Raw genomic sequence first — 22,994 nt, forward strand, 5'->3', positions numbered from 1 at the left:
ATTCCATAGGATGTGTTTTTTACTCTGTTGGTTTCCTTTGCTGTGTGAAAGCTTTTTAACTTGATGTAGTCCTACTTGTCTATTTTTGTTTTTGTTGCCTGAGCTTTTGATGTTATATCCAAGAAGTCATTGCCAAGATCAATGTCATGAAGATTTTCCCCTATGTTTATTTCTAGGAGTTCTATGGTTTTAATTCTTACATTGAAGTCTTTAATCCATTTTGAGTTGCTATTTATTTTTATAGCACTTATTTTAAAAATAAACATGGAAAGCCCATTTTCAATTTATGCTCTTCTTAATATTTTTGGATAGATATATTTTAGCTGTGTTAAATAGAGAGGAAGTGCTCTCTTGCATTGCCCACCAAACATGCCTAAACACGTAAGCCTTTTTCCTTCAAAACAAATTAACTTCCTGATAAAGAGAGCCTACATAGTATTTAGTTTTGCCAGAGAATCAAGATGATAAATATATCCTTGGAGATTATGTATTTACATAGTCATCACTGAATAGATTCTAATGGGCTATATTTCGTAATACTATATGTTTGGGAATATGTTGAATAAAATACTGTGTAAAAAGTATATGATTCATAGGAATTTCCTTCTCAGATTTTTTTTAAAGCTTAATGTAACACGAAAAATTAAATGACTACATGTTTGCTAAAAGCAAGTCTGAAACCCTGCTGTCTTCACGGTGGCCATTTAAAATGAAGGTGAAGGGATTCCCTGGCAGTCCAGTGGTTAGGCCTCCAAGCTTCCACTGCCAGATGGAGAGCGGGGGGTTCTGTACCTGGTCGGGGAACTAAGATCCTACAAGCTGCATGGCGTGGCCAAAAAAAAAAAAGGTGAAGAAGAATCATGTTATTATTTTATTCTCCCTCTTTTTCCCCCTTTCAAGATTAAATTTTGCCCATGGAATAACAGACACATTTGTATAAGGGGATGCATATAACAAATCTTTCCATATAGAAAACAGTTCCATTAATTATACCTTCAATTCAAAATATGTTAAAGGGGAAAGAAGTGTTGAAGGCAGGATCTTCATGATAATTTAAGTACTGTTTTGTGGGGAGAGGGGCTGATGGGAAGGGTTAATAACCTAGATCTTTATCCTCAGAATTAATCCTATTTCCCATTGATGATTCTGGGTAGAAAGCAAGAAATTTTGAAAAATCTAAGAGCTGTTAAACTTTTAAGTTTAGCATTGTATGTGGTCTATGTGGTTATGTTACAGGTGGCTCTAAGTTAAGCCTTTAGCTTGAACTATTTTATGAGATCAAATAAAACTGTTTAAATAACTGACTTAATAATCAACAAAAAATTTCCTTCTAAATATATTGTAAAACAAAACAGGTACTGGATTTATTTTTTTTTTCCTATCATTTATTTTTTTTCCTATCTCAAAGAACCAGCTGATGGCAATTTGGTGTTTACTATATCCTAAAGTAGTTAGACGTATAAGTAAATAAAGACATATTCTGCATTGATCGTCTGTGCCCTGCTTTGAGTGTGGTCACTTGGAACCAAAATGATATCTTTCTCATTGAAAAAAGTGGATGTGTATGTTTTTATGTGCATAAAAACTGCTTTTAAAATAGGACTTTACTAAATGCATCAAGTCTTTGTTTCTATATATCAGCTTTAGTATTTATCAACAAATGTGTATATGTAACCACAAAATACATGTATAGAAATGTATTTTTTAAAATTTTAGTTGGGTGACTATATTTGTGCTATAATACATTCTGTGAGAATAAATTTTCTTTGGATTCCAAAAGTAATATTTATTTTAGAAAACTTGGAGATAACTGAAAAGCACCCTTATATTTTTAAGTCTCAGAGCAATTAAGGTAAAATGCTTTATATGTAGAACCATTGAAAGTTGGGCTTAGAACAAATCTTTGGTAAATAATCAACAGGCAAAAACACTCAGCAGGAGAAGCGTTCTGTGGCATTAATAGCACTATTCAGTTGTATAATTTTGAAATGCGGCATTACTTTTGTTATGTGGAACTAGAAAATAAAATAAAGGCCAACAAGAAAACAGCAGTTATAGTCAATGCCCACATTTTTGGACATTACAGCTCTACTCGTTCTTAGCTTCCTAGTTGACACCATTATTACTCCTGTCATCTTTATTATATATATTTTATTGATTCCCTAGAATGCAAACATAGGAAAGCAGCAGCTAGATACCAGGCATGAAATGTCAGGATATACTTCTGTCGTACACAAGCGAATGATGTTTTTGAAACTCCATATAAAAAACTCCACATAGGTAATTGTTTTTACTGTTCTCCTTTGAAGTGTGAAGAACTTTGATAATTACCACAGGTTGTTATTTGAGTTAGCAGCAATTTTCTGGTTGTCTTAGTCTCTCTGAGAAGCTATTCTTAAAGATTTGAATAAACTGAGATAATAAATGAGACTAAAGGGGAGAAATAATAGGTCGGGCCTTTTTTTTTAAGGAAGGTAGCAATTATTTATTGCCTATGATGTCTTTATTAGGAATCCAATTTTTAGCTCTTCTTAATCCATATTATCTTTGATTCCTACTTTTCAATTCAAGAAGGGAAATGAATGACATTTTTTGTACCTCAGTATAGACATCAATATGTATATGCTTGGCTTTTGTACTTTTAAAAGCCTGTACCAGCTGCAACTATTCCAAGTAAAAATGTTTTCAATAATATGGGAGAACTAGCAAGTTTGTAAAGTTAAGGGGAAAAGGCAATATACAAAAGTGTTCTCATTATGATTACTGTTCTTAAAAAGTATAGGAAAAAAAACAAAACAAAACAGTAAAGAAATGTTCCCAGATATTCCCAGTGGTTACATTTGGATGGTGAGATTATATGTTATTTTTCCTCTTCTTTCTGGTTCTGTAAATCCATCTTTTCCAGGAGTTTATTAGCTTTTACATTAGAAGAAAAAAAAAGTGAATTCAAAAGACCCTAGGAATCCTTCTTATTCAATGGGATTAAGCTCCTGTTTTGTTGTTTGATGCATGTGGGAATTGTACCTTAAATATTTTAAGTCAAAATATATGTGTGCATTCATTCATGCACATATCAAAAGTATAAAATAATTCTTTTCCTTAAGTATGGGTCTACCTATAAGAGTTTTAGAAAGCCCACCCATAATACTTAATCTGTATCCACTTTGGGCTTCTTTAAAATGTAACAAAGAAAATTAAGACCTTTGCAAAGCAATCTAGATCTCCAGATTTTTTTCTTCAAGTCTTTTGGGTTGTTTTCTCAATATCTGATCCAAGAACAATTTTTACTGGGTCTTCCCAATCTTCCAGTTTGATTTTTACAAAAGCAACAACCCTCTTACTTTTGGTGTTCATGTGTCATTGATTTATGCAATTACACTATTAAATATAACTGGTGTAAACTAGTTTGGGAACAAACAGTTGGCTGAACTTTATGAAACTAGCACCTTTGTGGTTCATTGCTCTATATATTATATTACACGGTGTGTACTCTTTGAGGGGGAGAGAGGCAGAGTCTGGCTTCTTAATGTGATGATTTTGAGATTCATACATGGTATATATATGAACAGTTCTTTCCTTTTTATTGAGTAGTAATCCATTGTATAAATATACCTCCATTTGTTTAGTCATTTACTTGCTGATGGACATATTGGTGTTTCCCATTTGGGGCTGTTAAAAATAAAGGTGAATGTTTGGGCACAAGACTTAAGTGGATATGTGTCTTATTTATTTTTCTTGGGTAAATACCCAGGAGTGGAATGACTGGGTTTTATTATTCGATGTATGTTTAACTTTTTAAGAAACTGTCAAACTTTTCTAGAGTGGTGGTCCTCTTTTATATTCCCACCAGCAGTTCATGAGAATTCCAGTTCCTCCACATCCTTGTGGAAGTGTCATATGGTCATTCTTTAATTTTTGCCATTCTATAAGCATGGGTGGTATCTCATTGTGCTTTTAATTTTCTTTTCCCTAATGACTAAGAATTTTGAACATCTTTTCACATTCTTATCTGCCTTCTGTATCTCTTTTTTGGGAAAGTGTCCAAATCTTTCATCCATTAAAAAAATTATATTGATTTTCTCTATATACTAGGTGCAGATCTTTTCTTGCCATATATTTTTGCCAATATGATCTCCCATTCTGTGGCTTTCTTTTTGATTTTTGTGTCTTTTCATTTCAGTGAAGTTGAATGTATTGATTTTTGCTTTTGTAGTTCTTGTGTTGTTTTCAAGAAATCTTTGCCAAACCCAAGATTACTAGAATTATGTTTCTTCTAGAAGTTTTATTATTTTAGTGCCTACACTTAGGTCTGTGATCCATTTTGAATTCATTTTTGTATGTGGTATAGAGTAAGAAGGAAGGTTCCTTTTAATTTTAAAAAATATATGGCTATCAAGTTCTTCCTATACCTTTTTTGAAAAAATGATCAGTTCTTCTATTAAATTGTCATGCAAACTTTGTTAAAAATCAATTGATCATATATGTGTGATTGTATTTCTGGATTCACTATTCTGTTCCTTTGATTTTGATGTCTGTCTTTATACCAATATCACAATGTCTTGATTACTGTAACTTGATAATAAGTCTTGAGGTGAAGTAGTATAGGTCCTCCAGTTCTGTTCTTTATTAAAATTGTTTTTGCTATTTTAGATCATTTGCATTTGTAGATAGGTTTTAGAATTATACCAGATATTTATACCAAAAAGTCTGCTGGGTTTTGATTGGAATTGCATGACATTTATATATACATTTGGGGAGAATTGACATCTTAACAATAGTCTTTAAACTGTGAACATGGTATGTATACTTCTCTAGGTCTTATTTAATTTTTCTCAGTAATGGTTTATAATTTTTACCGTAGAGGTCTTGCATATCTTTTTGAGAATTTATCCTTCTTAAAATACTATTTCAAATGGTATTTAAATTTCTAAAATTTCTTATTATTAGTATATAGAAATAAGTTAATTTGTGTACATTGATTTTTGTATTCTGCAATCTTGCTTAAACTCACTTATTAACTCCAGTAGCTTTTCTGTAGACTTAGGAATTTCTACACAATCATGCTGTCTGTGATAAAAGACAGTTTTACTTCTTGCTCCCTAATCTGTATGCCTTTATTTATTAGTTTACTTTTTCTTACCTTACTGAACTGACTGGAGTTTCTAGGACAGTGTTGCACAAAAGTGGTGAGAGATGTTGCACAAAACATCACCTGATTTCCAATCTTCGGGTGAAAACATGCAGTCTTTCAATAAAGTATGATGTTAGCTGTGTTTTTTTTAAAGATACTCTTTTATCAGTTTGTAGAATTTTCTCCTATTCCTAGTTTGCTGAGATTTTTATCATGAATGGATGTTGGATTTTGTCAAATGCTTTCTCTGAGTATATTAAGATGATTACATGGTTTTTCTTTTTTAGCTGGTTAATATGGTGAATTTCATTGACTTGAATGTTAAACTGACCATGTGTTTCTGGGATAAACTATACGGATGATAATTATCCTTTTATATATTGTGTTCACTTCACTAAATTTTGTTAATTTTTGCCTCTATGTTCATAAGGGATTTGGTCTCTAGTGTTGTAATATGTCTCATTTTGATATCAGAGTAATGCTGGCTTCATAGAATGGGCTGGGAAGTGTTCTCTTCAGTTTTCTTTAAGAGTGTGTGTCGATTGGTGTTTTTCTTTAATGTTTGGTAAAATTTCCTAGTGAAGCCACCTGGGCCTATTGTTTTATCTGTGGGAAGTGTTGTTACTTTGTTTTGTGGGAAAGTTTTTATCTATGAATTTAATTTCTTTAGTAGATAAAAGGTTATTCAGTTTAGTTATCTGTTCTTGAGTGAGCTTTGTTAATTTTTGATTTTCAAGGGATTTGGCCATTTTTCTAAGTTGTCAAATGTATTGGCATGGAGTTGTTTATATAATATTCCCTCATTTTCTATAGTGCCTTCTCCTTATTCCTGATATTCATAATTTGTGTCTTTTTTCTTTTTTCTGTATTAGTCTAACTAGAGGTTTATCAATTTTTATTGTATTTATTCAATCAATAGATTTACTTAATATGACCCAGCTTTGGTTTTATTGATTTTTCTGTGTTGTTTTTCTGTTTTCTATTTCAATGATTTCTGCTTTTGTTTACTCTTTTTCTGTTTTCTTAGGGTGAAGCTTAATCCATTGATATTAGACCTTCCTTCTTTTCCAATATAATCATATCATGGTATTAGTTTTCCTCTAAGCACTGCTTTAGGTACGTCTTACAGATTTTGGTATGTTTCATTTTTGTTAGGTTCAAAATGCTTTTCTAATTTCCTTTTAGATTTTTCCTTTGTCCTGTGGGTTACTTGAAGCATATTATTTAGTCCAAATATTTGTGGGCTTTTAAAATGTCTTTTCTGTTATTGATCATTTAATTCTGGTGTACTCAGGGAAGATACTTTGTATGATTTGAATCTTTCAAATTTATTGAGCCTTGTTTTATGATTCATAAAGTTTCAGAGTATGTATCTGTATTCTCTATTAGTCTATAAAAGCCAATTGGCCAATTAGTTATAGTATTGTTCAAGTTTTCTATATCTTTACTGATTTTCTGGCTATGTATTCAATTAGTTATTGAGAGAATAATGATGAAATCACTGATTTTACTTGTGGATTTGTCTATTTTCTTTTGAGTTTTTTGTGTGGTTTGAAACTCTCTTAGATGCACGGATAGTTAGGATTGTTATTCCATTGACTTCTTTATTATTATGAAATAACCTTTTTTATCCCTAGAAATATTTTTTGCTCTGAAATCCATTTTGTTATTAACATGGTCACTCTAGATTTCTTTTGAATTTTGTTAACATGATACATTTTTTCCATCCTTTTAGCTCATTTATTCCTGTCATCTTAAAGTGAGTTTCTTGTAGGCAGGATATAGTTGAATCTTACATTTTTTGTCCAGTCTGCCAATCTCTGTCTTTTCATTGGGGTGTGTGCACATTTACTCTTAATGTGCAAATATCAATTTTTGTAATTATAAATAAGGATTTAAGAATTTGAATAATTGTTACATCTCATTAGGTAACCTTGTTCCTAAATTTTAATTTTCCTTAAAACCACTTTGTTTTATTTAGACGTATTATTTCCAGTTTATCTTAAGCCACCAAAAAAAAAAAAAAAAAAAAGGCCAAAATGGAGAAACAAACTGGAACTCAATAAGAAATACAGTGGCCTCCAAAGATGAGAAATTATGCTATGGAGAATTCTTCCATAATATCTTAGTTATGCATGAAATGGAGAATGATACCTATAGGGTCATAAACCAGAGTTAACAAAAATGTATTTGCTAAGTTCCAGTGTTCTAGTATGCCTTGTAATGTCTCCAGTTGGTACAGTTTTCAGGTCACTCAGACTCATATCACCTTGGGAGCTTTTGAAAAATACTCATTCATAGTACTTTCCCAGACCTTCAGAATCTATTATGCCCTAGAATCTTTTTTTTTTTTTTAATATATTTATTTATTTATTTATTTATTTATTTTTGGCTGCGTTGGGTCTTCATTGCTGCGTGCAGGCTTTCTCTAGTTGCGGCGAGCAGGGGCTACTCTTTGTTGTGGTGCACGGGCTTCTCACTGCAGTGGCTTCTCTTGTTGCAGAGCACAGGCTCTAGCTGCGTGGGCTTCAATAGTTGTGACACACGGTCTCAGTAGTTGTGGCTAGCGGGCTCTAGAGCGCAGGCTCAGTAGTTGTGGTGCACGGGCTTAGTTGCTCCGCGGCATGTGGGATCTTCCCGGACCAGGGCTTGAACCCGTGTTCCCTGCATTGGCAGGCGAATTCTTAACCACTGCACCACCAGGGAAGTCCCTAGAATCTATTTTAAGATAACATAACTCTCCTTATGACTTTTGGATTCATCTCAACTTGGAAATCATGGTTCTACCTGTTATTTGACTCCTTTAATCTTCAATTTCTCTGCTCCTTATCTTCTCTCACACAGTCTTGGCACCATTAGAGGAAAAAAACTCTGAGGGTAAGCTTTGACCATGCCATGTGTGACGCTGATTGCTAGGTTAGTAGGGCTCAAATCATATCACACATTCATTTCTTTTTTAAAATAGTTCTTTCTTGGATTGCTCAGTGAGGAACTCTATCTTCTGTATGCATTAATTTAGTAATACCATATTGTTTTCATTAAGCAAATTTATTTCATACCTACTCTATGCTGGGTAATGGTTATCACCATTCTTTTTGAGAAAGAAGTTAGCTTTTTAAAAACTTGTGCTACCCCCTTTCCCCATTTAAAAAAAGTCACATTAAATCTACTGTGATTTTTCAGTTTTCTACAATTTCGCTGATCCCAGTGTGGAATTAGAATGTACTTATTTATGTTACCTGTTTGAAGTAAATTAACAAGGTTATAGAATAAACAGTTTTGAGTACTTGTGTGTGTTGCCTCATCTCCATTAATTTCATCAGCTCATACCTTTACATAATGAATATAGTTTTATTTTTGGCATAGGAAAATAAGCCCCTCCCCCACATTAGTGAACTGGAAAACTAATATGGGATAGGTGCAGATTGTTTTACAATAACTTATTTTAAAGTACATATTAAAATGACCATTAACAGTATTGTGTGGTAAACGTTTAGTTGTTGGCAAGGTAAAGAATGTTCTACTTAATTGAGAATTTTATCTATATGATACTTGGATTATCAGTGTTTCACATAATTAAAATACAGTAAAACACACTTAAGATCCAAGTGATCAAATGTTAGTCTTCATCGATTGATATTACTGTCTAGAACTGTCCTGTATCTCAGATCATTACTGAGAATACCAATCATCATTACACTGTGGGCACGTGGAATACAGCAGAAACTAACACAACATTGTAAAGCAATTATACTCCAATAAAGATGTGTAAATAAACAAATAAATAAATAAATGAGTGTATAAATGGGAAAAAAAAGAATTGTATTTAACAGGATGCTGGATAATGACTGTTTTTTTTTTTACTTAAGACATAATGCAAAAAAGAATTTTGGAAATTGGCATTTAAAGATGAACTTCTCTAGAATCTTAAAACCTGTAACTAATTTTTAAAGACCCATGAAATGCATGAATCCAACTAAAAAGCTATAATGTAACACAGTTTCTCAGAAGATATAAAACTCCAAAATACAAAAATTACTGTTAATTTTTTTTCAGTCTTGACAATGGGTAATGTGTATTCTACCTGAACTTAATTAATATTTTTGCAAGTTAATACTGGAAACTGTAGTCTGATCAGAATTTCTTCATGCACAGTAGAATGCTGCAAAATGAATACCTATGGTTCTTGAATTAGTGGTTGTATCCAAAAGTAATGGTATCAAACTAAAAGGGTAGGAAGCAGTGAAGGTCAGTCAGAATTAATAAATGCTGCATATCAAAGAGTTTCATAACAGTTTATTCTCAAGAACAATTTAAACATTTCATTTGTGCATCTATAATGATGGTTGTAGCATCCTTGAAGGAGGAACTGCCAGCCTTAGGAGACCTAATGGTTGGTGGAGAGCCATGAAGGCAATGGCACACCCACCTAGCCCAGCAGAATCAGTGCCATGAGTTAAAGGGTAATGTATGTCTTGACTAGAACCCTCTCACAACTAGTTTATATCAAGAAATTGAGTAGCATTGTTTTCTACCTATCTAAACTATATTTAAAATTACTGTATATTCCAAATTAATAGGGATACTAATTAATTAGTTACATAGAAAAGAGAATATTCTCTGCCTATCTTGTTAATAAACCAATAGAAATATTCTCTAGAATACTCATTCTCAAAGTGTTCCTGGACTATCATGTCAGCATCACCTGGGAACTTGAGAGAAAATTATTGGACCCTGAATTAACAACTGGAGAAAGTGGGAAGTCAAGAATCTGTATTTTAACAAACTCTGCAAGTCATTCTGATGCATGCTCAAATTGAAAACCACTGCTCTAGAATATGGCATATATCAAGCTCCAGTGAAGTAATGGCAAGTTTTCAGCATCACTAATTCTCATTTTCAAACAGCTGCTGCATAGGTTTTAGTTAATGATCTCCAAACCCAGCTGGAGTTGATTCATAGTTACTCCATATTCTTTTTGCTTACTAGTCAATGAAGCACTAGGTGCAGTTGTTGAAGTGTGAAAATAATTCAGCTTTGCGGACAATATTGGCATTTCTTTTTTGATTTTGAAAATGCTTTAATCTTTTTGGTATGGTATTTATTTCAACAATCAAAGCACATCTATTTTAATGGCAGTTTGAACCTCTGCTAAAAGTTGAGGAAGTCTCTGAGTCTTCCTGCCAGTTTAATATCAAAATTAATGTCTTAGCTGGATTACAAAGCTTACGTATAATTAGTCCTGCCTATTGTATTTTTCCTCTGGTGTTTACATTTTAAGCACAATTTTTAAGTCTCTTCTGTGAATAACCTTCTACCTTCTTCACATCTTCTACATTAACACATCTTCATTTTTACTTTAAAAAAGAATTCTAACAGATTTATTTTAGTTAAATGTATTCTATAGTAGTAAGGCTCAAATATGTGCTTTGTAAATTACAAAACTCATCAAGCTCTCAAGAAGCATTCCAAAGGGGGAAAGGGGGAGAGGGATAAATTGGGAAACTGGGATTAACATATACACACTACTATATATAAAATAGATAACTAGTAAAACCTACCATATAGTACAGGGAATTCTACTCAATACTCTGTAATGATCTATATGGAAAAAGAATCTAAAAAAGAGTAGATATATGTATATGTATAAATGATTCACTTTGCTGTATACCTGAAACTGACACAACATTGTAAATCAACTATATTCCAATAAAAATTAACTTAAAAAAAAAAGCATTCCAAAGGCATATCAGTAAGATGTGAAGGAAGGATACCTGTCTTACAACTGCTTTACATGTTGAAGTGTACTAAATATGGGTATTTAAAAATGGACAATGTGGCCAGAAAAAACACCTAAAATGTTCATTAGTAGGTAAGTTCATGATCTTGCAGTGTATTGCAGAATTGTTTTTGGTTCGATTGCACATGTATTATAGGTAAAAGAGATCTTTAGATCAAAGGATGGTGGTCTCAAAATCCTGTTTCGATGTTCTTGATTTTTAACTCTGTAGTTTGCCTTCATGATCTCATTCACTCCTTTGACATCAGCTGCTGCCTTTGTGTTGTGATTCCTAAATTTCTATCTTTAGTTCAGGACTTTTTCCTGAGATGTATATCTTCAACAACTTATATATTACTACCTGGATGTTCCATAGGCATCTTAAAACTCACTATGTCCAAAAACTGATATTCCAAGTTTCCCTCACAACAAACCTGTGGATGTATATGGAATCAGAGTTTCATAATAACCTGGTTTTCACTTGGTCTTGATCCCATATGTTCGCCCAGTACCTCATTCTCCATTAATGCCATTCTGATATTTGCATCATTGTATCATTATATACTTTACCACCTTGCACTCACACTTACCAAAAAGCAAAAGAAAACAAAAACACTATTTTCATATGAGAATGTCCTTTATAAAGCAGGTAAATCAATTAGCTTTATTAAATCTTGACTATTTAGTGATGTCTTTTTAATATTCTGTGAAAAAATGGGAAGTACATCAAGTGCTTCTGCAAACCAAAGTACAATGGTTGTTTTGAGGAAGAGCACTTGTGTTGTTTGAGTTGCAAACCCAACAAGCCACTTTTCCACATAGGACACTGTTTTAACTTGAAAGAATGGCTGACAGATAAACTGTTCCATTTATTCAGCCTTGGGTAGTTTGCAGACATTTTCTCAGAAATAAACAAAGTGAATATGTCACATAGAGGAAAACAACTGATAATATGTGTTGCCAATTAGAGAATCTGAGAAAACGTGTATTTGTTACCAATACTGAAAAGACTATTTTGATGAGATTGGTGATGATATAATGAACGTGATTTTTTTTTTTTGGAATTGTATAATTAAACATGTTAACATTTGGAGGATCTGCTAAACTCCATAAACTAGTATTTTTCAAATGACGGTACAAGGTAGATCAATATAACAATGTATAAAAAGTTTACTAATATCGTTTTATATTATATATCATATTACAACTAGCCTTTAAGAAGTAACACTTGTTGAGTTTTAGTGTAGTGTCAAAAATTTATCTGAAAAGATTATTAAAATATTCCTTTTTCCAACTGTGCATCTGTATAAAATCTGTGTAAGTCTGATTTCTTCATAGACTCCAACCCAAATAATATATGGTAACATTTTGAATGGAAAAGCAGTTGTTATGAGAATCCAGTTATCTTCCATTAAGCCAGACATTTAGAAATATATGCAAAAATGTTAAAAAGTCATTCCTTTTACTGAATTTTCTTTGCGAAAATAGTATTTTCACAAAACTGTCATTTATGCTAACATGTTTTATTATATTATTATTTTTGAATCAATTAAATATTTTTTAAGTGTTACAGTTTTCATTTCTAATATGACATTGGTAGATATAACCCACATGAATGAAAACTCTTTGGAGTTCCTAATTTTTAAGTGTATAAAGAGAGAGGTTCTGAGACTAATAAGTTTGAGAACTGCTGACTTACAAGATACAGTTCATATCCCAGTATGATGATTAAGACGCTGTGTCTCGGCCTGTACCCACTTGTCTGCCTCATGTTTTACTTTGCCCTTACCCATTCTCTCATATTCTGAGCTTATCAAGAACCACTTTTAGGGTCTAAATGCACCATGCAAGCACCGGGAGATCAGCTGGGTGCTTTGTGACCACCTAGAGGGGTGGGATAGGGAGAGTGGGAGGGAAGGAGACGCAAGAAGGAAGAGATATGGAGATATATGTATATGTATAGCTGATTCACTTTGTTATAAAGCAGAAGCTAACACATCATTGTAAAGCAATTATACTCCAATAAAGATGTTAAAAAATAATAAAAAATAAATAAATACATGCACCATGCAGTATTATGCCTCCAAGGGTTTTGCTCAAGCTTTCCTCTCTGCATAGAATGCCTTTCTTTTTCTACTCAGAAGATACTTTCTTTCTCAATCATCTCCTCTATGGGTCCTTTCCTATCTATCCCATTTACGGGACCTCCACTGCATCTTATAAAATTTGATTATAAAGCTATGCCACCAAACTCTCCAAGATTAGGCTTATCTCCAGGACATGATGCAATAACTATAAATTAATAGATTCTCAGTAAGTGTTTATGGAATTAGTTAATGAATCCAGTGTGAAGAACTTCATTATAAATTATCACAACGTTCTCATTACTTAAGGCTACATAGTACAGTATGAATCTGCTCGTTATTTGAATTTTTACCGTAATCATAAGAGATATATTCTTTGTCTTTCTCAAGGTAAACAAGATACACCTGTGTGTCACTGAGTAAGACAGGATTATGGGAAGAGTATGTAAGCATTCCACTCCCTGTTCTTGCTTGTCACCGGCCTGCTTCTGTCTTTATTTCTGCTCTTTCCTACATTGTTAGAGGCTAGGTGGAGAGAATCCTTCAAAACAATCTATACGCTAACAGAGAAATTGGTATCATAGCTTTACGGAATTTACCTAGTGATAACTGACCCCAGAGGTCCTGTGGCTTCAGCTCTCATCAGTGCAGAAATCCTTTCTACATCATCTTTTGGTGGGTCCTCATGCAGCCTCTAGATGAGTATCTCTAGAGACTGATAGCTTACCTCCCCCTAAACTGCATATATCTTTTCTTCGCACTACTAATTATTTAAAAGCCCATTCTCTCTTGAGCCATAGTCTGTCTTGTCTTCTGGAGTAATTCTATAGAAAGGGTGCCTCCTTTTCACAATAACTTTTCAAATATTTCAAGATAACTTTTAGTACTTTTATGGAATTTCTCCTCTAGCTAAGTGCACTGGGTTTTTTAAAGCAGTTCTTTGTGTGGCATGGTCCATCCAGCTCATTCCCATTCTGAATGTATTCTATTCTGTGTGTATGCCAGAAATGATACATAATATTCCCTGTGTGACAAATATAGATTTCCTAGGAACTGTGCCTTCCAGTGATTTAAAACAGTAATTACTATGTTTTGGTTAGGAATATACACTTTGGTATCAGATTGACGGTTTGGATTCTGACTTTGTTCCTAAAAACTCTGTAACTAATCTGAGTCTACATTTCCATATTATTGCCTTATAGGTAGTAGGTATAGGGTTACTGTAGGAATTAAATGAAATAATATATGTTTAAACACACAACAGCATTGCTTCTGGCCCATAATAAAGGCTCAATAAGTGGAACAGTTATTACTATGATAATTATATGCTTATCAGTGTAGCTACAATTGTCATAGATTTTTTTGGCTGTTTCACACTACTGTTGTTAAATAATTTTATAATCAAATTATACTAGTGTATTTGTTATTTATCAACTTAGTCACTCTGCAGACTTTCATGGCTTCCCCAATGACCCATCTCTATATTTTGAAACCCAGCCCCATATTTTCAAGGCTCAGTTTATCCAGTGTATCTTTCTCCATAAGTTTTATACCCCAATTCTTGGTTTCAAAAGTGTTTTGTTCTCTGTTATGGCATTTATTACAATGACATTTGTTTGATTTTGTATAAGATGGAAATTTAAAATATGAATAGATTACTTGAGAAGTATGTATTGATAAAAAAGGTGTGAGGGATGTTTTGAGATGTCTTATCTTGGTAAAGCCTGAGACAAGGGAAAAGTATATTGGTTGGAATCCCCATTTTCTATCAGAGTTTTCATTTCAAGTGATTGAGATATGTAAAGAATGAAGTCTTAAAGTCAGCTCACCTATGATTTTTAACTATAATATTCTGTATTTTAAAAACAGGTACTTGCAAAAAAAAATGGTACTTCTATAATATCATCATGCCATATTTAACTGTGCAGCTCTACTCCTTCCTCATATAGAAGTGGACTAAATCTCAGATGACAAGTATAATGTGGAGCACAGGCTCTGGAGTCAGATTGACCTTGGACAGTATCCTGATGTTAGTATTCAGCTGGTGATCATTTAACTTCTTTGAGACTCAGTTTCCTCATTTAGATGAGAATAATAATAGTGCCTCTTAGGGTTGTTTTAAAAATCAAAACTTGAGATAATGCATATAAAACGCTGAACACAGAGCATGCATATAATAGATGATACATTTAAAATACACAGTGAGAACTCAGTGTTAGCTATTAGCAATATTATTATTTCATATAGGTGATGAATACATTTCTCAGATTGGTAATAAAGGAAGGTTGTTATAAGAATTTCACGTTTTAAAATTTGTGTAATAACAGTACAAAACTGTAATCAAGTTTGAAAAGTATATTAAGTAAAATATAATGCATATTCCTTTAACTTAGTAACCTTAGCAATAAAAAGAAAAGAATTATATTGGTGGTTATTGGATCGATGGGATATTTAACAGCTACTTAGTATTCTTACCTAATAGATCCTCTTAAGAGCATTAACCAATATATTTTTAGTAATAATTCATTAGTAAGATGAAATTTGGAAAGAAAATTTTATTTCTATTTCATAATACATTTTCATTAATGTTAATAATCAGTGTATAATTAATGCCCAAACATAATGTATATGTAAAACATGTATCTACAAGGGTCTAGAAAAGTCCTTGCACATGGGGTCACAGGTCTTTTACCTCCTTATATAAAGTTATTCCTAAGTATTTTATTCTTTTCAATGTAATTGTAAGTGGGATTGTTTCTTTAAATTTTTCTTTCTGATAGTTCTTTGGTGTATAGAAATGCAACAGATTTTGTATATTAATTTTGTATTCTGCAACTTTACTGAATTCATTAATGAGCTCAAGTAGTTTTTTGGTAGCATCTTTAGGATTTTCTACGTATAGTATCATGTCATCTGCAATCTGTGACAATTTTATATTTTCCTTTCCAATTTGGATTCATTTTATTTGTTTTTCTTGTCTGATTGCTGTGGCTAGGACTTCCAACACAATGTTGAATAAAAGTGCAGAGAGTAGACATCCTTGTCTTGTTCCTAATGTTAGAGGAAATGCTTTCAGCTTTTCACCGTTGCGTATGATGTTAGTTTTGGGCTTATCATATATGGCCTTTATTATGTTGAGGTATGTTCCCTCTATATCTACTTTCTGGAGAGTTTTTTAAATCATAAATGGATGTTGAATTTTGTCAAAAGCTTTTTCTGCATCTATTGCGATCATCAGATGGTTTTTGTTCTTCAATTTGTTAATGTTGTGTATCACATTAATTGATTTGTGGCTATTGAACCATCCTTGTGTCCCTGATATAAATTCCATTTGATCATAGTGTATGATCCTTTTAATGTATTTTTGTATTCAGCTTGCCAATATTTTGTTGAGGATTTTTGCATCTATGTTCATCAGTGATATTGGCCTATAATTTTCTTTTTTTGTGGTATATTTGTCTGATTTTGGTATCAGGGTGATGTTGGCCTCATAGAATGAGTTTGGAAGCATTCCTTCCTCTGCAGTTTCTTGGGATAGTTTAAGAAGGATAAATGAGGCGGGTCCAGTGACTAGAGCAGGCTCGCTGGTGGGTGGGGCTGAGTCTCAGGGGATTCTGGGGCTATTGTCTGCCTACTGGTGGGCAAAGCTGGGTTCCTGTGTCTCTGGCTGCAGGGCTCTGGGAGTTCTGGGTCTAGTGCCTGCACACTGGTGTGTGCAGCTGGGTCCTGGGCCCTCTGGTGGGTAGGGCCATGTCCAGGGGCTGCTGTGGGCTCAGGGGTGTTAAGGTACCCTGTCTGCTGGTGGGTGGGGCTGTGTCCCCACCTAGTTAGTTGCTTGGCCTGAGGAGTCCCAGTACTGGTGGGTGGGGGTGGGGGGGTGGGGGGAGCTGGGTCCTGACATTAATAAGCTAGAGGGAGGATTGCAGAATGGCTCTTGTTAACACCACTGTCCACATGGTAGAACAAGCTCCCAAAAGTGGCTGCCACCAGTGTCTTTGCCCCAGGGTGATCTCCAGTTGCCTCCCAGTCTCTCTCTGGGAGACTCTCCAAGATCAGCAGGTGGGTCTGACCCAGGTTCCTTTCAATTTACTGCTTCTGCCCTGGGTCCTGGAGCAGGTGAGATTTTGTATGTGTCCTTTCAGAGTGGAGTCTCTATTTCCCACAGTCCGCTGGGTCTCCGGAAAGTAAGCACCACTGGTCTTAAAAGCCAGATGCTCTGGGGGCTCATCTTCCTGGTACAGGACCCCTGGGCTGCAAAGCCCATTGTGGGGCTCAGACCCCTCATTCCTTGGGGATAATCTCTGCAGTTGTAATAATTCTTCCATTTGTGGGTCACCCAACCCAAGGGTATGGGCCTTGACTATACCACGACTCCACCTCTCCTGTCCATCTCATTTTGGTTCCTTCTTTATACCTTTAGTTGTAGAAGATCTTTTCTGGTAGGTTCCGGTCTTTTTCATCAATAGTTGTTCTGTAAATAGTTGTAATTTTGATGTGCTCATGAGGGGAGGTAAGCTCAGGGTCTTTGTACTCTGCCATCTTGGGAATTCCTCTTGCTTTATTTTCATTTTCATTCATTTCAATGTATTTTTTTATTTCCTTTGATACTTCTTTTGTTTTTTGTTTTCTGTTTTTCTCTTTTCTTTTTTCTGCATTCCTGTGAATTACTTTTATATTTATTAAAAATTACCTTTTGATTTATCCAGTGTTTTTGAGTTTAATATCTTTGTATAGCTTTTTTCATGGTTGGTTTATGTATTACATCATATAAATATCACTTGTCACAGTTTACTGGTGTCATCAGTTTACCAATTCACGTGAAGTACAGAAACTTTACTTTCATTTACATCCCTTTACTATCTGCCACTTACAGTATAATTGTATTAAATATTTACTCTGCATACATTTAAAATCACATCACATCATGTTACAATTTTTGCTTTGTCTCTCAAACATATTTTGGAAAACTTGAGGAGAAGGAAAGTTTATTGTATTTACCCATGTGTTTATTCTTTCCTTTTTTTTTTTTTTTGGTGTTTTAAGATTTCTTCTTTTGTCTTTTTTTTTTTTTTCTGTCTAGAGAACTTCCTTTAAACAATCTTAGGGTAGATCTAGTGGCAGTAAATTACTGTAGCTTTATTTTGTATAAAAATATCTTATTTTCCCCTTCATTCTGGAAGGTGATTTTCTTTGGGTATAGGATTCTTTTATTTCACCACTTGAAAAACGTTGTGCCACTTCGTTCTGGCTCCATGACTTCTGATGAGAAATCTGCTGTTATTCCAGTTTTTTCTATAGTAAGGCTTCATTTTCTTTGGCTGATTTCAAGATTTTTTCTTTATTTTTAGTTTTCAGAAGCTTAATTATGATGTATCTTGCCATGGATGTCTTTGGTTTATCTCATTTGGAGTTTGTTCAGCATCTTGAATCTTTATGTCTCTTGTCAAATGTCAAGTTTTCAGCCATGATTTCTTTGAGAACTCTTTCAGCCCTGCTTTCTTTCCCCTTTCCTTCCAAGACTCTGTGACACCAATGTTAGATCGTTTGTTATATCCCACAGTTCCCCAAGGCTCTGTTGCTTTTTTCCCTCCCAGTATATTCTCTCATTGTTATTCTGATTGGGTAATTTCTTTTATTCCATGTTCCAGTTCACTAAATTTCTCTCCTTCCTTTCCATTCTGCTATTGATCCTATTCACTGAGCTTTTCATCTTGATTATTTTGTTTTTGAGTTCTAAAATTTCTATTTAGTTCTTCTTTATGTATTCTATTTCATTAATGAGCTTATTTGCTGAGGCTTTCTATTTTTTCATTTGGTTCAAGCTTATTTGTAATTGTTCATGAAAGCATTTTTATCATGACTGCTTTAAAACTTTGATAATTCTAACATCTCTGTACCCTTGCTATTGTCGTTTCTTGATTATCTCTATTCATTGAGTTTGAGATCCTCTTGGTTCTTGATATGTTGAGTACAATTTGATTGAAACCTGGATGTTTTTATATTATGTTGTGAGACTCTGGATCTTTTTTTTTTCTTTTAAATTGAATGAAAGATTCTTTAAATTCTGTAGTGCTTTATGGTTTTCAAAAGTTTCACACACATGATTTCATATAATCCCATAAGAACCCTTTTTTACCCCTTACCCCTATATTGCCTCTCCCCCTTTCCCTCTCTCCACTGGTAACCACTAGTTTGTTCTCTGTATCTGTGGAGACTCTGAATTTTATTTAAACCTTCTGTTTTAGTTGACTTTTTCCAGTACTGCTCTGGCAAGGGAAGGGGGTGCTGCTTTGTTACTGCCAAGTGGTGATAGAAGTCCAGGTTCCCTTGTTGGCCTCCATCAACACCTGATGAGCTCATTGTTACCACTGGGCAGGCATGGGAGTGGCCTCCTTATGCTGGGGGATGGTGAAAGTCCTGATTCTCCACTAGGTCTCCTCTGACACCACCAAGTGGGGAGGGACGGGAGCCTCTCATCACTGCCATGTGGAGGGAGGCTTTCTGATTCCTTGCTTGGTCTTCCCTGACACTGCAGACCTGCCTTGTTAACCGCTGCCTGGGATGAAAATCCCGGCTCCCTACTTGGTCTTCCCTGGCACCACTCCATCAGGGATATTGGGCATCTGATTACACCCTTGTGAGGGTGGAAGTCTAGGCTACCCACTGGGCCTGTGAGAATGGAAGTGGGACCACAGTCTTTTTCTGTGGAGTTTGGCTAAAGTAGAGTGATTATTATCTAAAGTTTTCTGTCTTACTATGCTGTCGCTTGGTGCTTTGGCAAGAGAGAGCAGGTTTTTGTTGGGTTTCTCTTTGTGTATGCCTGCTCCTCGGTTGCTCGCTTCTACTGCTCCAAGTCTGGGATATATGAGGCTGAAGAAAACTTAGGGAACTCACCACTGTGTCGTTCCTTGGGTCCCAAGGGCCCTAAGTAGTCTGTTTTCTTCTCACCAGCTTTTAAGTCTTATGTTTGTCTTATATATAATGTCCAGGGTTTTTAGTTGTACTTCATGAGAGGAATAGCAAAACATAGGTTTACACTATCTTCCTTGAAGTGGAAGGTGCTCTCAACTCCTTTTTATAGGATGATCCACTTAAACATGCTTATAAGTTTTAATGATAACACAGGCACCCTTGCTGACTGCCTGGAAACCACACAAGAAAACATTTGCCAGTGTTGGGAGTCCAGCCTTTAGTCATCCATGTAGAAATTTATTTTGTCATTCCCCATGGTGATTGACTTCAAGGAGACTGACTCAGGCTAAAAATATTCATAAGAAAGTGATGTATATAATCAGACAGCCAACTTATTTAATTCATAATGATTACGAAGTGCTACTTCCATGAGGATCAGATAGTGTCTGGCTAGACAGTACATTCACAGTTAAGTGGTACTGCAAAAGGAATCAGTTAACCTTATAATAGCTTTCTTTTGGTGCAACTTTGTTGCTTCCTACTTCTCATTATAAACACAGTTTATGGGGAATAAATTATACTTCAGAACAATATTTGGGGATTTACACAACTCAGGATTTATCCCGAGAAAGTGCTAAGGATCCACTTTAATTCAGATATTTGATGGCTCCAAGCTCTTAGAGCCCAAATTATCTAGCTCTGCAATAGGCACACTTGCCAGGGAGTCCTATCAGGTCAAGTTTTATGCCAAGACACCCTCCCCATAGACATTTTTTCAGTAGACGCTGCCAATTTCCTCTGTGATTTCTCTTTGCCTGCAATTCTTACTTGTGAGTAACCTCTTTTCTCAATATACATACTAATGCCTCAAGGCAGTTTACTATCAGGCCTTACTGTCCAAGAGCCATTTTTTTTTTAGAAGTAATTAAACTGGGGTCATGGAGCCCCCTGCCGATATTTGGTCTCTAAGAGGAAGCCCTGAAATGCACAAGTCACCCGTACTGGAGACAGGGTCCATAGTTTTCATAATATTCTCAAAGGGGTCTGTGACCCAAAAAATCATTATGAGCCACTAATGCATATTTTTGCTCTGTTCTATTATATGTATGTAGTTTAAATCTGTTACAAACCACCTTTATTATCTACTGAAATCTTAATATTGTTATTGTCAACTTCTATGTTTTCTTTCTAGAATTATAGATAATAAAAATTTGGTCTTTTTTTTCTTAATGTTCTTTGCCTTTTATTTATTATTTATTTACCTATTATCTAACTATATACTTTTTACTTTAACATGCAGAAGTTTCAGTATTTGAAAGCAAGGCAATTTACTGGTCTTTCCATTTGCGGTTTTTTTTTTTTTTAATCCCTATTATCCTAAAGTGCTACCCACTATACAGATATACTACACATTTTGAACATTTGTAAAATGTTTATTTTCTGCTGAGACCATTGCACAATTGAGCTTTGGTGGGGGCAGAAGATTATATTCATGGGTCCTTTAATTTGTACAGAATACAAAACATTTCTCTAAATTATTTAATACATTGAACATTTATTTAAATGTTCGAAGAGAAAAGGTGTTTCCCCAAATAATGACCTTAATGTTAAAAAAAAACTAGTCAAAGAATATGTTGCAATTTTTAAAGAAATCTTTTCAGTTACTTTTCTTTTTTCTGTAGTCTAATATATACATCTTTGTGACTTTAATCCTTTGTAAGATTTAGGTTGGTGTATTTAATGCAGTGTTTTATACTTAGCTTGATGATTATGTTCTTTCAATAAATAAGCCTTTAATGCCCTGTCAATGCAGAAATAGGTAATTATTGCTATTATGAATGGCCTTTTAAAAGACTTGTGTTTGTTGGTAATCTGCCATGTGGAAAGGTCACTGAACTGAGATGTATGCCACCTTCAATAGGAGCCTAGAAGAACTAGAATTGCCATGAAGTTCAGCGTCCATCTTCAGTGTTTGAAATATTAGTGCCAGTTGTGCTTGGCCTGCCTGTAATATCATGACTCAGATTGCACTCCATGTTATTTGCAGGCTGTACATTTTGTGGTAGTTCTGAAATAACTTGCATAGCAGATTCTCTATAATTCATTACTCAAACATGAAAAAAGCATTACTTCAAAATGCATCTTTAGTATTTTAAATATGCTGCCTACATTTTCTAAGTGTACTCCACATGTGCTGTAACTAATAAAGCTTCCCCACTGATTTAAGAGAGTCTCAGAAGTTATACTAACGAGGTGCAGAGCTTCTTTGATTAAAAAAAAAAAAAAAAAGGAACTATTGAGTACTTACTAAGTAAAGAAAATGGCCATATTGCAAACATCCTTACTGGTTTTAAGTATTGTTACAGGAGAAAAGAGATAGTAGTTCACCATCAGCAGTAGTTACTGTTATTTTTCAACTAAGTGAGATTTGATTTTATAGACTAATATTACTAGCAAAAATTATCTTAATATTCCACACTATTTTTATCTTTTTATGTAGTTTTAGGCATAACACTACATTAGTAATTATCTTGTTTGCTTAAGCAAAGTAAAAACATTTGAAAAATAGAAAATGCATATAAATGTATTATTTGAACGAGAAAAGTAGTTACCTGAATTTGCATCTTTTCATAATTTAAGAAATGTTTTTAAATTGTGTGAAATACACAGTTCATATGCTTTAATACACATAGTGAACCAAGAACAATGATTAATTTTAAAAACATGCTAGTTTCATGCTCCAGCTAGAGTTTTAGCACCTTAAAAAATAAAGAATCCATAGACTAAATAATAACTTCTTTTAAAAAAATAACAAAATCTGTTTCTTTTCCAAATGCTTGATTTCAGAAAAACTAGTGAAAGTAATTTCAGCATTGTTGGTTGTTGGTGTAGCCATTAAAAGTAAAGGTAATTTCATGTATGTCTGGACTGCTCTAGGAAACCTCTCACACTTCTGTCAGCCCTTAAATGACATCAGTACTGTTTTATTTCCCTTAGTAGAAAAAGGAGAGTGTGTGGACATAACAATACCATAATAGTTTTGGACTGTGGTGACAGTTTGAGGTTGTTTGGAAGATAAAATTCTTTT

The 22,994-nt window shown here is 34.1% G+C and overlaps 1 protein-coding gene across 2 annotated transcripts in view; it reads left to right on the top strand.

The window, feature by feature from the left end:
* HS2ST1 (heparan sulfate 2-O-sulfotransferase 1) overlaps positions 1 to 22,994 on the top strand; it is a 198,085-nt gene that overhangs the window by 129,144 nt on the left and 45,947 nt on the right. The gene's annotated exons all lie outside the window — the stretch shown is intronic.

The sequence above is a fragment of the Balaenoptera acutorostrata genome, chromosome 1 (assembly GCF_949987535.1).
Source record: "Balaenoptera acutorostrata chromosome 1, mBalAcu1.1, whole genome shotgun sequence".
Classification (NCBI taxonomy): Eukaryota; Metazoa; Chordata; class Mammalia; order Artiodactyla; family Balaenopteridae; genus Balaenoptera; species Balaenoptera acutorostrata.